The following is an 11,662-nucleotide window of genomic DNA, read 5'->3' as shown; positions in this document are numbered from 1 at the left end:
TCTGAAACAACATGAAGGTCATGTAGCAATTTCAAAATAAAACCAAATGGTGGTGGGGAGGAAAGCCTTGAACAGTTGTAATCATACCATTTCATCACTGCCTTGTTTATGACACATGCCTCTTCCTTTAGATCACAGACAAGAGAGGTCGCTTTCATGACTAATGCATGTACAAGCACTGCACAGAACTTAACATCAGAATGCGACACACAGTACCAGTAATCCGGCTGACAGATACTGTGCACGCTGACATTTCCTTCCATCTCTGATCCCAAAAAGATTAAGCGGTTAAAACAAGTCAAAAAGCAACTGTGCTTCATGTTCCATCAAAAGGACACACAACGGCACACGTGCATGCCACAAACTCATCATACTCACACCTGCTAAATTAACAGACAGTATTTTAACACTTCAGTGACATTGCTAGGTGGAATATTGGCGGGAAGACAACCACTACACACTGATTTACTTCACAGATTTGTACGATTTGACATAATGCACTATTTTACATTTTCCACACAGTTGAACAGGTGATAATCCAGCTGAGCACATAGCCTACCGCTCAATTCCCAGTTTGTATGTGCTGACGGTTTGGTGAGCTATGTTTGCCCAATCGTACCATGTTGTCGTGCTGCTTTCATGTTTCTATGCTAATCCTCCCAGAAAAATGCTCCTGTTCTTGAGCAGGTACCGTCCCCTCTGCAGTTCGACATCTTTCCTGCAGAACCACTCCATGTTAAACCTGGGATTCTTTTTTTTTTTTACAAGTGGTGTAGTTTATAACAATAACCCAGGGCTGGTGGGCACTAAGATGTTTGATCGCAAATTCAGATTTTCACATATGTGCTGTATGAGATAATCCACATCATTCATGGTGACCACACTTACTACCGTCTGTAAAATAAATACTAACCGTTGCCAACTACAAGCAAATGACATCAACAGTATCTATCAAAGTAAAATTGCAGCAGGGCATCAGGGAATCAGCTCCATTTGTAATCAAATGTTTGCTATCCACTTGTATTGCCAAAGGCCTTGGACATGCACGTACATGATTTAGACCACTTGATATTGTGAGCGTCCCCTCATATCAGCTTCTGCAGCCAAATGCATTTCAAACACTATTTGAAGACTATTCTATCCAGCCACTGACATGAAATTGTAGAATAATGATAAATAACAGCAGCTTTGCCCCACTCGCCTCTACTCACAATGTTCCAAACTGTCTTTGTATCACCAAATACTTAACTACGTCCAGAGGAGTTATGAGGAGGAGATTACAGGACATGGTAGGTAGAGCTCGAGTGTTGTTGCATTTTCTAACTATTGTACGTATATGAATGGGTCATTGGTCAAGCAAATTTGAATCAAACTTTAGAAAAAGAAATGCAATATAGGTGTGTTTCCATCAACTAGTTTGGAGCAAATAGACTCTGCTACAGAAAGCGCAGTTTCGGCAGAAAATGGCGGTCAAGACAATGTATGGCTGGAATCCACCAGTGAACAGATCAGGAGAAGATGAGTTGCGGACCGGAAAAGTCGACTTGACCATCTACGAGAGAAAAATAGAGAGGGTGCTTCAGCCAAATGTAATTCTCCTTGTTAGTATTGGCCATGTTTCCTGCTGTCCAGAGTCCAAGACAATATAAATAGATAACAGGGAAGATGCTTACAGGGGAAACAGCTAATCAGTCATGTGTTTGCACTGTATTCACTTTATATGTTTATATGTTGGACTGTAGAGAAACGTCTTTTCAAATCCTCTGTATGTTTGGTACACATTGTGGAATTGACAATAAAGTGAACTTTGAATTTTGTTTGTGACATCATAAAATGATTTCTGTATGCCCACTGTACACGTCAGTTACCACATTAATACTTCTGATCTGATTCATTCTGCCAGATTAAAACAGTGACATCAACATTACCTTATTAGGCCAAATTCAAGTTAATGTATTTTCTGCAGGAGAACAGGAGAATGTAACATTTAGATAAAAACCAATCTAGGCTCAGAATGCACTGCGGTATTTATACTATAGAACCAGGATCTGGCAGGACATGTGAAGCATCAATGAAAGAATGGAAAGTCGGCTTTCTGTGCCAACTCCTTTTCTTTCTTTTTATGAATAGTGGATGTTATACATTTGGAATCAGTTTGCACAAACTAATGTGTGTAGCCTGTGTGTGGTGCTGAATGCAGAGACATCGTATTTGATGTGCCTCAGTGTTATTATGTGCGTGTACTGTCGGTGGGTTTGTTCTGCCTGACGCATGCTGCAGCCTGTTGTGTCTTTTCTTCTGCTTATATGTGTATTGGTTTTTATCCAATACACATATTACATTACTTTATCTATGAATTTGAATTCCATTTTTATTTGAGATTTTAGTCTGCCTTCAAACATGACAGGAGATGAAAACTAGCCTCTCTGGCTAACTCTGGCTCACTCACAGTTTGACTGTTGATTGGTGTGCATTGTCCCTGCAAAATAAATACAAATAAATAATTAAGTGAGGGTGAGATTTGAAGGAATGGGGCTATGAATGATAGAAGACTCACCATCTGCGACCAGAGTGACAGTAAAGAAAGCTACCGGGAGCGTATGAAAGGAGGAGGCCAGGTGACCAGACAGGAACTGTTAAGAATCAACATAACATGAAGCTGAAGAGAAAGAAAATAACACGGGACATGTTAAAGGTTGTATTAAGGTAATTATCACATTCACCTCTTCCAGTATTTGAAAACTTATCATGGAGTTGCTACACCATGGAATTAAAAATCATCATTCTACCACTCAAGTAGCATTCACACACTTAAAACAACACCTTCCTTAGAATGCTGTTTGGTGATTTCAATGCATTTAACACAATCCCCCCCATGCACCTGATAGGCTAATGTAGCCCTCTGGGCTTCAGTGCCTCACCGTGCAGCTGGTATTTGGACTTCCTTACAAACAGACCCCAGACAGTCCGGATTGGCAGCCGCACCTCTTCCACTCTACCGACTGCTACCGACATGAGGAAAAATCTGTTGTTAAGTTTGTAGACTACACTACCGACATCAACCGGATTATGAACAACGTTGAGACTTCATTTCGAGAGGAAGTCAACATTCCTGCAGAATGGTGACCAGAGAACCACCTGCTGCTCGACATCACTCAAAGGAAGGAGCTGATTGTTGATTGTCAGAGGAGCAATAGAAAGCATCCCGAGTGCAAACATTCCAAACTGATATGGGATGTGCATGACAAAGGAGGGCTCTAGAGCGGGTGATTAAAACCGCCCAGAATAATAGCAATGCTGTATAATGACAATAATAAATCCTTGACTTTAGACAAAGAAAAATACATGAAAGAGAAGACCATACACACAACTTGAGGAGAGAAAACTAAACTAATAGAGGGAAACTAAGACTTTTGTTCAGACATGTCAACATACATACATGTCTTGAGCAGCCCAAATTGTCACGTTTGGGTGATGTTTAGATTGTTTCCTCTTTCATTTGGAATTTCCCTACCTCGTGCCCCGTGTTCACTTCACTTCCTGCCTTTGCATGTTTTCCCGCCTTTGTGATTGTCTGCCCTGCCCCTGATTGAATCCTCCTGTGTCTAATCACCTGATATTTAAACCCTGTGAGTCCCCTGTTTCAGTTTGTCTGTTATGCTACCTGCTCTGCTTCCCGGTATGTTCCCTGCTATCATGTGTATCATTCGTGCTTTTTGTTTAAATTACCTTATCCTGTTTTTTTTCCGAATACATTTTTTGACTCCCCTGCTCTGCAAGTTTTGTTTTTATTGTTAAATTCACAGTGAAGCAGCCCTCTGTTCCCCCATGTCTCTCTAGCCTCTAGCCGTGGGGATGCGTCCATATTATTTGACGAAGGAGTTGTCATCCGCCGTTGTCGCTGTGTACGTTCCTCCATCAGCTGATGCAGATGCAGCAGTGGATACTATCCACTCCACTGTGTCTAAACTGCAGAGTCAACACCCTGGTGCAGTTTTGGCAATTACTGGAGACTTTAACCACACCACACAGGATAAAGCACTGCCAACTTTTCACCAGTATGTTATCTGCCCCACACGGAACAATACAACTCTGGACATACTATATGCTAATGCTTATAGTATGTCCATGTATACCAGTAGCGGGCCATGCATTTTATACCTGGGCCTTCACTGATGTCCTGCAGCTGAAACACAGCTACGGTTTTGTGTAAAAATAAAGCCAACACCTATAAATACACTAACTGCAGAGAATACGCCGAGAGTGCGTCTCCTCTCTGCTCTGACTGCAGGTGAGGCTGCTGTGAGAGTACCCGCCTGTGAGTGCTTTGGGGCGGCGGAGAGCCTCACGGCAGCTCCTACTGCTCGTTCACGACGGTGCAGAACGTACGTGCTTCCACGTCAGAGTCAAAACACCAGGAAAGTCTCCAACAACACCAGAACAAGTCGCTAGATTTGTCACTAGCAGCTTGCATGTTGACTATTGTTTCTTCTCAGCCTCACCTTTCTATAAACTTGCAGGACAGGAAGGCTCGCTGCATACAGGGCCGCGACTTCTCCTCGAGAGAATCATTGGTGTCATTAGCCTTGTAGGCTGGACCCAGAAGATATCAATTATTATTTATCAGGTAGGGGAGACAGTGGTGGGGGAGGGGCACGGCGCTTTAATTTCGCTGATTGTGACAATCAACAATATCGTCCCCGTTCACTTAAACTGCAAAGGGATTCACTTGTGAGTCTGCAGGCCTCGGGCCTCTCTTCTTACACAGAGACACAGAGGTGAGATCTGAGAGCTGTGCGATGAGAAATTGCACAGCTACTGTCTTCCTCAGTTGCTCTGCTTCCAGGGCAGCTTGTTTTAAGTAGAGCTTTTACCCAATCAGATTTCACCTCTGTGTCTCTAGGTAAGAACAGAGCCAGAGGCCTGCAGACTCTCACCTGCATCCAGTGCAGATTAATGGTCTAAATGCTCGAGCATTATTCAAACGACTCGTACCGAGCGGTTTAATACGAAGATGTACATAGTTAGAGCATTAAAAATGAATAATAGCTGTGGCGCCACAATGTGGTTATAAGGTGGTATTTCAGCTACAAGGACAGCAGTGAAGGCCCAGGTATAAAATGCACGGCCCGCCACTGATGTAAGGGATGGACGGGAGGAGGAGTACAGGGCAGTAGTGGATGACTTTGTGGAGTGGGCGGGTAGAAATCACCTGCGTCTGAACGTGGCCAAGACCAGAGAGATGGTGGTCGACTTCAGGAGGAAGACGACTGCTCCACAACCGCTGAGAGTTCTGGGAGAGGACGTGGACATGGTGGAGGAGTACAAGTACCTGGTGTCTCCATCGACAACAGGCTGAACTGGAAGAACAACGTCAACGCTGTGTACAAGGGGTGGAGTCTACTCTTCTTCTTGAGGAAACTTCAATGTGTGCAGCAAGATGTTGGAGATGTTCTACCAGTCTGTTGTGGTCAGTGCACTGTACTTCTCCGTAGTCTGCTGGGGGAGCAGCATTGGAGCCGGAGACACCAACAGACTTAACAAACGAGTTAAGAAGGCCGGCTCCATCATTGGCTGCAAACTGGACACTCTGGAAGAGGTGGTGGAGAGGACGACACTGAAGAAACTATTATCCATATTGGATAACTCTGACAACCCTCTCCACTACCTACTGCAGGGACAGTGGAGCAGGACGCAGCCAGGACATTCCTACATTCCATGATCTTCGCACATTTAGTGTACTGTCTGACCAGCTGGTCACTCACGTGCACAGCAACACTCAAACCCATAGAATCTCTGTATAAGAGAGCACTCAAAGTCTTTGACAAGAAACCGCGAACAAACATACGTTTTTAAGTTTTAACAACCTTATCAGCCTTAAAGAAGCCAGCATCATTTACAAAGTCCTAAATGGTCTGGCACCTCCTCCGCTGAACGAGTACATCAAACGGAGACCTGTCTGCGGCCCTGCGACTAGAGTCACCAGAGCCTCCGACAGAGGCGACTGTGTCGTCCCACACAGGCGCACCACCTTTGGTCAGACGGTTCTGTCTGTCAAAGGCTGCGCCCTCTGGAACACTTGACCATCCTCCATTAGGGAGTGCCCAAACTTCAGCACTTTTAAAAAGCACATGAAGGGATGGCTGTTGTCCACCCAAACTTGTGCACATAGATAGTTTAACCTGGGTTAGCAGTATTAGTGAGTAAATGTGCAAATTAATTAATGTCCTTATGTGCAATATCTGTGTGCAATATGATGAATATGAAATGTCTTCCTTACACTGTGATATTTTTTCCAGTTTCTTTTATATATATATGTGCGATTCCTTTTTTATCCATTGTTAACTTTTTATTATTGAACTATTATGTATTGTCAGCTCCAGACTGTAATTGATTTTAGTTTATTACTATTGCACTTTGGCATGACCTTTTCCTTTAGGACACTCAGCCTGTACATTCTGGCAGGGGGACAGACAATGGAAATCAGCCTTGCGGCTGTAATTGGGTGCATTTACATTTTAATTTAAAGTGTTCATCAATGTACATTGTCCCTCTCGAACAAATAAAACTAAATTAAACTAAACTTTCTCCAACAGACTGATCCAGCTCCGCTGTCACAAGGACCGATACAGGAAAACATTCCTGCCCACTGCTATAAGACTATAATAAATCACCTCTCGCCAGATCAATCGCACGACTATAACACTGTTACTCTGTTGTTTGTTTGTTTGGTTAAATCCTTGCACTATTGTTTAGTTTGTTCATTTGATATTATTCTGTTTTATTGTATATATTGTGTATTTTTATTATGTAACGTTTACTCTGCATGTATAAATGCTGCTGTAGCGAAACAAATTCCCCTTGTGGGATTAATAAAGTAACTATTTATGTGTGTGTGTGTGTGTGCGCGCGTGCGTGTGTGTGTGTATATATATATATATGTATGCACATCATCTGTGGGTATGACGTACAACAAGAGACACAGGACAAGTACACACAGAGACACACACACACACACACCAATGTGGATACTGGTTGTTCAACAAAAATAAGTTCCATTGTTAAAACCAAAGCTATGACTTACTACAGGATATTACTATATTATTTAACACTATCTACAGGAACCAATTTTTTATTCAGGGTTTATTCATTTTGGAGAAAAAATGCTCCAGTAGCAAATCCTGGAAACGCACAGATAAAAAATATGAAGTTAATATTGAAGCTAGCACAACATACTTGACAAGCCCTGCACACACTGAGAAAAGCACTCACTAAGCAATGGCTTCGTATATAAATATATTAGGTGATAAAATATAAAAATAAAAGGTTATCTCCCTCTTCTTGTATTTCCCTGGCAGTTGTTGCAGATTTAGCTGAACACATGCCAAGTGGCTGCAGGTGAAGGTTCAACAGGAGGAAACTTCTTGTATTCATTTTATTAGACTTCCTCTGCAGTTGCTCTGTGAAGAGGTACGTTTTGTTGAGAGTCCGTGCGGTGTTTGGCATTGTCCTGCTTCATATTCATAATCGTGCACATGTTCAGTTCAGCCCTCTTCTCCTCGCTACCTGAGCTACTAAAGGTTAAGTACACAACAGCCTCTCTGTCAGCTACTCTGGAAGAAAGAGCATTAATGATACTGTTTCCTCTCCTATGGAAAACTGTTGTTCCCAGCTGGTCCTGGGATTCAAACCCCTGACCTTCCAGTGTGTGTTGACGGCCTTCTTACTGCACATTGTCCCACCTACCTGGAAGGGTAACTGTTCATCCAGATAGCTTTAGTGGGATATGCCCAAGTTTTGGGATGTCTCCTGGTGACCAAAAGAATGAGGCTCATTTTTGATGCTCACAAGCGACATACATGCATCTGAACAAACAACAATAAGCAGCACTGTGATATCCCCACAGATTGCCGTATGCTTGTATCACTTGTTTTGTTATGTGCAGAGGCAGAAACAGTCTGTGGATGCCTTTGGTAGAAAAACACAGTTCACAGCAAAAATATGTTCACAAGGTCTGTAGATCACAGTGAGTAACCAAGACTTCTGAAATATTGCCACTGGAGCTCCATTGCACGAAAAGGCAAACATTTCGATGGCAGGCATCTCCAGACCAATAGTAAATCACACGGGGAGTTCTGGATGGATATACTGTTGATGTGCTTTGGGTAAAGTGCCCTTTAAACATACACACATGGTGTCCTAAAGCACTTCATACTCCTGGGTCTGTTTAGTTGTTTGCTTGGCTGTGTGGATAAAACAAACATGGACAATGTCACATCCAGACATTCCCTGCTCAGCTGCATTAGCAGCACTGTTGTACAGGGATACAGGGAGAAATCAATCACAGAGAAGAACGAGATAGAATGTGTATGTATCTTTCTCTATTGTACCAGAGTTGTTTTAAGAAAAGCAGCACAGAGAATAGCTTCATGTGAGGTATTTAGATCATCATTTTGAAAGGGTTTGACCCAACTAAGACACCTTGATGACAAGGTGGCACATTAGGTCTCAACCCGTAACATCAAACAGCAGACAACTTTCAAATTGGCTGCACTTGTGAGCTCCAGTACTTGGAGAGAGGCCAACAATGGGTGAACTGTCAAAAAATGTCCTGTTGTAACACTCAGCTGACAGTCGACACACTTTTATCAATTGCTTTGTGTCTGTTGTGATGATGAAATGCTCAATGGTCTCTTTAGTGCTCAACTGCATCAGTGTGGCAAGATAAATCATTTCAGCGTTACTTATTGGTTTATTTTTTCTTTTGGCCCCGTATGGTATTGTTAAAACAAATCCCATGACAGTGCAACAGAAGGGGATAGCTTCGGACATCAGCATGTTTGCATTGTCATTTTGAGCATGTTAGCATGCTGCCATTGGCATCTATCCCAAAGCACTGTTATGCCAAAGTACAGCCTCACAGAGCCCTGTTAACATTTTTTTTTCACTATAGGCCTAGATACCCCATCCTGAGATTTATTAATCCATACAGGTTATCCACACAGACATATTGACATTTTAAAATGTACTTCTTTCTTTTCCTGTGTGCATTCTCAAAAACACCAGAGGGGTATTTCTGTTTTTACTACTTCAGCATACATACTGTATGTCAGATGCCCACATTTCCTTCTGTGAAATTGTTTTCAACTCAATAGCGGATGTTCACTCCTGCTGCATACAATGTGCCAAAGTGTCATACACTGTGGGTGACTAAAAATATCTTCTGCATTCAATGTATCGAGTAAAGTTGAACTAGACATACACAAGTCTCTACTCATCTGCCAAAGATCTATTATTTTACCAATTCTTATGCATTGTCATTTATCCAGTTTGTATTGAAGGTCCTATCCATTTTTATTGCACACCGACTCTAAACTCGCCCCTCAGCGTACACTCAGGTCCTCTTCTGTTCTCCTCTGTCCTCCTAAAACAGTTTTTGTTAAGTAGATGTCTTCTTATTCTGCGGCACACTGACACAACATGAGGCCTTTTACAGTCAAAACACATTTACTCAAATATGTCTGCACTCCATGACCATTGGCAGCATTTGCAGGTGGGTTTAAAATCTCAGTAAAAGTCTTTGTTTTGTGAGGTTAAAAGGAGCAGTGACCATTCAAATGGTGCTTTATATCTTCACCAGTCCAACACTGTTGTCAAGAGGAAAAATGGACCATAGTGCACATTGGGAAATGGAAATGACTACTGGAAAGTAGGACATGAATGACACAGAAGACACAGAACATAATAATGATTTTCTCAGCTAAACTTTAAGAGCATGCTCTTCACGGCAATGTAAGTATCAACTGTGAGCTCTTGATGTATGACAAACTCCCCACAATGACAATGACATTCCAGGCACTGTGCTTTCTACTATTATTTTCCAAACCAAGAATATATTTTTTATTATGTGATATGCAGCAAACCGCATTAATATTTCAGGTGCCAGACACAAAAACAGCAACTAGAAGGAACAGGAAGCAGCTGCTTTCTCAGCAGCATTCAATAAATAATGAAATAATACATGTCTACAATGCTGCTTTGTGGACTGTTCTAAAAAAGACATTGAAAACAGATACATATGTGAGTCAGCTCCCTCCCTACTGGGCCTACAAGTATAGTTCAGCATAGACTCCCTGCATAACTGGATACAAATATCAGCCATATTGAGTATACTCAATATGGCTGATATGGAACTTGGGACTTGTGGCCCCTGCAGTCCTACAAAGTAGAGAAAGTGAGATGTATTGTCTTGTGAAGTGCTGTGTGTTTGTGAGGATGGAATAGAACATTTCACTCTGCAGTGTTCAAAATGATGCTTAACAGCAATCAAAAAGCCAATAGCTGCAAAACTCTAAATGCATGCCACAGTGAGCACCACGCAACACTGCCCAAAATGTCAGCACCTGTGAAAACTTCCATTTACCAGAAATCTACGGCAAGTCCCAGATTTGCATATCGTTAGTGATCTCTGCGAAACAGTCTGGAAAATGTGTCTAAAAAGAAAAAGGAGAGAAGGTTACGACACCGCGAGCTCTCGCCCTGCAGAGTCCCCGAGACAGAACGGGTAACAAAGGATTTTTATTAAAGACAGATTATTGTTTTCTCAGCACACAATGCCTAGCCTTCAATCCAATGGACCACACTGGATGAATAGCATTACTCATACTGTCATTTCCTACTGCCACTGCAGGGTCAGAGGAGACAGCCGTATGGGAATCCAGTTTTATCACAGCGCTCCATCAAAGTCGAGACATGAATCAGAAATAGTGGAGAAATACTCCCCACAGGACACACAAGTGTGACAGACAGAATATGTTACTGAGCCACTGGTGACCTAAAGGATGTTTATATTTAAGTATTGCCAGTATAGTCACGCCATATTTCCATGATGACTCACACACACACTCACAAGGTGAAAACAATACCAGCTGTGATGTGAATGTATATTTTGAAACAGTGTCTTTCAAGATATATGCTGATGTCACACATTTCACCGGCAGTTCACCGGCAGATGAGATGACCAATGGCAAAAATGTACGCTGGGAAAAAATGCAAAACAAATGGTCATTAATTGCATGTTGAATAGCCTAATATTGTATGACTTCAAATATATGTAGCAAGTGGTTTTGCCTCCGCTGTGATTATAATCAGATTTGTCAAATTCAACAAACATATCCACATGGTCCGCTAGATGTCTGTTATGTGTGTGCACTGAAATAAAAAGACAATTACAGAGTCGAGGACCTGCCGCAACGCTGTGTGTGTGTGTGTGTGTTTGAAAGTGCTAGAGGGGAAGAGAAGGTAAACTATTGCACACAATGATTCTGTAAGTAATTAATAATAATTGGAATGTAAACATTATGAATGAAACTTCAGAATTTCAAACTATTTGTAGGCAGCCCTGCGACCAACACAAATTCGAATTTGGCAAATATGGAATTTGAACCGACGAGCCTTTTATTTTATTTCTTAGACCGCTTCTTCATTTCGATAAATTTCCCAGATATATCAAATGTAAAAAGTTATGTCAAGTAGTTTGTTCTAAAATTAGGATTCTGGAACAATAACTACCAAATTGGCTGTAAAAAAAACAAGTCTAGCGGGAAGCTTAATGCAAAATAAGTTCAGTACATTTCTCTTACAGTATCTCTACAGTCATGTC

The 11,662-nt window shown here is 41.8% G+C and overlaps 1 protein-coding gene across 1 annotated transcript in view; it reads right to left on the bottom strand.

The window, feature by feature from the left end:
- The window catches only part of opcml (opioid binding protein/cell adhesion molecule-like), a gene marked incomplete at its 5' end in the record, with an annotated part of 194,383 nt that overhangs the window by 96,291 nt on the left and 86,430 nt on the right, over positions 1–11,662 (bottom strand). The window lies entirely within an intron of this gene.

This window comes from Melanostigma gelatinosum (assembly GCF_949748355.1).
Source record: "Melanostigma gelatinosum genome assembly, chromosome: 14".
In the NCBI taxonomy this organism is placed as follows: domain Eukaryota; kingdom Metazoa; phylum Chordata; class Actinopteri; order Perciformes; family Zoarcidae; genus Melanostigma; species Melanostigma gelatinosum.
This window is presented reverse-complemented; position numbering and strand designations above follow the sequence as displayed.